The sequence below is a fragment of the Coenobita brevimanus genome, chromosome 88 (assembly GCF_032717465.1).
Source record: "Coenobita brevimanus isolate Jiangsu-jjx chromosome 88, ASM3271746v2, whole genome shotgun sequence".
Taxonomy (NCBI): Eukaryota; Metazoa; Arthropoda; class Malacostraca; order Decapoda; family Coenobitidae; genus Coenobita; species Coenobita brevimanus.
Window position 1 is genome coordinate 8,239,182 of NC_137041.1, and position 4,069 is coordinate 8,243,250.

The following is a 4,069-nucleotide window of genomic DNA, read 5'->3' on the forward strand; positions in this document are numbered from 1 at the left end:
TGATGATGATGGATACTGCAAGACGATTTTACTACTACTGCTACTGCTGCTGCTGCTGCTGCTGCTGCTGCTACTACTACTACAACTACTACTACTACTACTACTACTACTACTATTATTATTATTATTATTATTATTATTATTACCGCAAGACGATTCTGCGCAGCTTATTCCATTGACCACGACTAAAACACACACTCTTACTATCATCTTAAATGAAAAACCTGCGTTACTCATGGCAGTAATAAAAGTAACAGATATATAAAATAACTATGATTCTTAGCCTTTTTATTGAAGAAAATCATTGGGTTATCGCCTGAATAAAATACCTAAGTTCTATACGGTATCCTTTTCACTTTAACCTGGCCTAAAATTACCGTATCTCCATCTAGAATGCTGAGTTATAGTAAAGGATTAATGCTAGTAAAAGAGTACTGGAAAGAATGGAGAGCTGTAGTGTTATCTTTCTCTGCCACTGCGCTACGTGAAATATGCTGCAGAAGGACTAAAATTTGGGCAAGTTAATGTTGGTGAAGTGTAACAAAGACACAGGGTTGAGAGGGGGAAGTTAGAGTATACATATTTAAGGGAGAATGAATGAATGAATGAATGAACGAACGAACGAATGAATGAAGGATGGTTAGATGGAAGGATAAAAGGAAGGAAGGAAACAAGTGAAAAAAAAAAAAAAGACATCATATGAGGAAAGAAAAGCATGTGGATCTGAGGAGAAAAGGAAGGAAAGAGAGGATGCCAATAAACTGCATGATAACTAGACCTCTCATATCAATTTCATTCCGGATACCATTTGGCAATTTTATTTAACTGCAGGATATCTCAGAATACATAAATTTCGTGTATATAGATAGCAGTGTTTTCAGATTTAACCGCATATCTTTTTCTCGCTCACTATCTCAATTTTTCTTTTTTTTTTCAGTTTTTTCCTTGAGCAATTTTCATGCAACCATTTTTCTTCTGTCTTTTTCGTCAACTTTTTTTTTTTCCTCATAGGCTGTATCCCTGTATTTTCTTCCTTCATCCGCTCTGTTCGCTTCTTTTCCTGATTCCTTATTTTCCCTCTTCTAGTTTATTCATTCATTTTCCCCATGTACTTGCTTTCTCGTTCATTTGATATCTTTCCATTAACATACTTTCTTCCTCTTCGCACATCCTTCCTTTCCCTTTTCCTTCCATATTCTCCCTCCTTCCCTCTATATCCTTCCTTCCTACGATCTTTTCCCTTCCACATCCACTCTTCCTTCTTCCTTCTACCTACTCCTCTCATTTCTTCCATTCCCTACCCTCTCTCTCGTACATACTGCTATCCTTCTATTTTTCCTCCTCCTCTCCTTCCTGCCTTCCATTCCCTACCCTCTCTCTCGTCCATACTGTTTTCCTTCTGTTTTTTCTTCCTCTCCTCCTTCCTTCCTTCCTTCCATTCCCTACCCTCTTTCTCTACCATACTGCTATCCTTCTACTTTTCCTCCTCCCCTTCCTTCCCTCCTTCCTAATTCCTTCCTCCTTTTTCCTCCTCTCCTCCTTCCTTCCTTCCTAATTCCTTTCTCCTTTTTCCTCCTCTCCTCCTTCCTTCCTTTTATCCTAATTCCTTTCTCCTTTTTCCTCCTCTCCTCCTTCCTTCCTTTTATCCTAATTCCTTTCTCCCTTTTCCTCCTTTTCTCCTTCTTTCCTTCCTTTCTTCCTAATTCCTTCCTCACTTTTCCACCTCTCCTCCTTCCTTCCTTCCTTTCTTCCTAATTCCTTCCTCACTTTTCCACCTCTCCTCCTTCCTTCCTTCCTTTCTTCCTAATTCCTTCCTCCTTTTTCCTACTCTCCTCCTTCATTCCTTACTAATTCCTTCCTTCTTTTTCCTCCTTCCTTTTTCCCTTATTCCTTCCTCCCTTTTCCTCCTCTCCCCCTTCCTTCCTTCATTTCTTCTTAATTCCTTCCTCCTTTTTTCTCCTTCCTTCCTTTCTTCCTAATTCCTTCCTCCTTCAGCCCCCCCCCTCCCCACCCCAGTGAATAATGCCCCCTTCCCCCAACACAAGGCAGCGGTTCCATCCTGGCCCCGGAGTCCGCCTTAGCATTTTTCAGCCTCCACCACTACCATCACTACGACTACGACTATCACCAGAACCACGACTATCACCACAACTACCACCATCACGACTACCGCTGCCACTACAACCACAATCACCATAATCACGACTAGTACCCGAACCACAAGTACGACCATTACAAGAACCAATATTACGACTGCCACTACAACCACAATCACCATAATCACGACTAGTACCCGAACCACAAGTACGACCATTACAAGAACCAATATTACGACTGCGACTACGACCACCACTGCCAATGCTACCACAACGACGACTAGGCCTACAACTATCGAAACAACCACTACTACTACTACTACCAACACCACCACCACCACCACGAACAACAACAAGCCACAACCACAATAAAAATCACCACACCCGACTCACAACCACAACTACAACTATTTTACCCCCAAAACCATAACCACCACCACCACCATCATCAACAACTACCACTAAAATATATCAAGTGTGGTGTAGTGTAGTAGTGGTGTGTTATGTAGTGCAGTAGTGTAGTGTAGTGTAGTGTTGTATTGTTGTGTAGCACCGTGGTAGAGCAGTGTGTGTAGTGGTGACATAGTGAAGCAGTGAATTATCAGTGTAGTTGTGAAGCAAACCACAACTACCATCATCACAAAGACACAACCACAACTACCACCATCACAAAGACACAACCACAACTACCACCATCACCATCAACCACAACTACCACCATCACAAACAATCACAACTACCACCAGCACAAAGACACAATCACAACTACCACCATCACAAAGACACGATCACAGCTACCACTATCACCATCAACTGCAACTACAACCATCACCATCAACCACACCTACCACTATCACCATCAACCACAACTACCACCACCACCACCACCATCAGCCACAACTACCACCACCACCATCAACCGCAACTACCACCACCACCATCAACCACAACTATCTAGAGTACCAAGCGCAACAACAACTCTGAGAGAACAAGCTGGTAGTAAACAGAACAACGGAGGTTAACGGGAAGGAGGAGGGGAAGAGGAAGTTGCAACGGGAGGAACAGGAGCTTCGAATATCTATAAACGCAACCAACAGGGGATGAAAGGAGAAAGACTGGAGAGGAGAGAGAGGAGGGTATGGAGGAGTGGAGGGAAGAAGATGAAGGTGTGGAGAGAAGAGGGGAAAGGATATAGCTAAAACGAGAGAGAGAGAGAGAGAGAGAGAGAGAGAGAGAGAGAGAGAGAGAGAGAGAGAGAGAGAGAAACGATCGTAACTAGAAAGGAAAGGAGACAGGATATACATGGAAGGAATGGAGGAGATGAAGGAAAAGCGGCAGTAGGTAGCCAGAGGAAGGAGACCTGAGCAAGGAAAGGGAGTACTAATGAGAGGAGAGGAGAGGAGCAGAGAGGAGAGGAAAGGAGAGGGAGGAACACAGGAGACAGTACAGAGGAGAGGAGAGGAGGAGAGAAGAGGAGAAAAGACAAGAGAAGAGGAGAGGAGAGGAAAGGAAGATAGAGGATGGTAGAGGAGAGGAAGGGAGAGGAGAGAGGAAAGTAAAGGAAGAGGAGAGTAGAGAGAGGAAAACAGAGGAAGGAGTGATTGAAGTAGGAAAAGTGAACAATGATGAAGGGAGAAGAACGACGAGGAGAGGTAAGAAAACAGATGAATGAGAACAGAACAAAAGCTGTAAACAAAAGGAAGAACAAAGAAGAGAGAGGAGGAACAATGTAAGAGGGGAGAGGGAAGAAAGAGGGTGACGAGATAAGGAAGGGGAGGAAGAGATGGAACGAGGAAAGGGGAGAGGAAAAGGGCATCGAGGGTAGCACTGAAGTGGAGCGAGCAACCAAAGCAAGGAACAGATAGAATGAGAGATGAGAGAGATAAAAGAAAGCAAAAATAAAGAGATGGGAGGAGATGCAAGAAAGGAGTAAAGGAGAAAATGGATCGAGAAACATGAGACGAGAGGAGAGT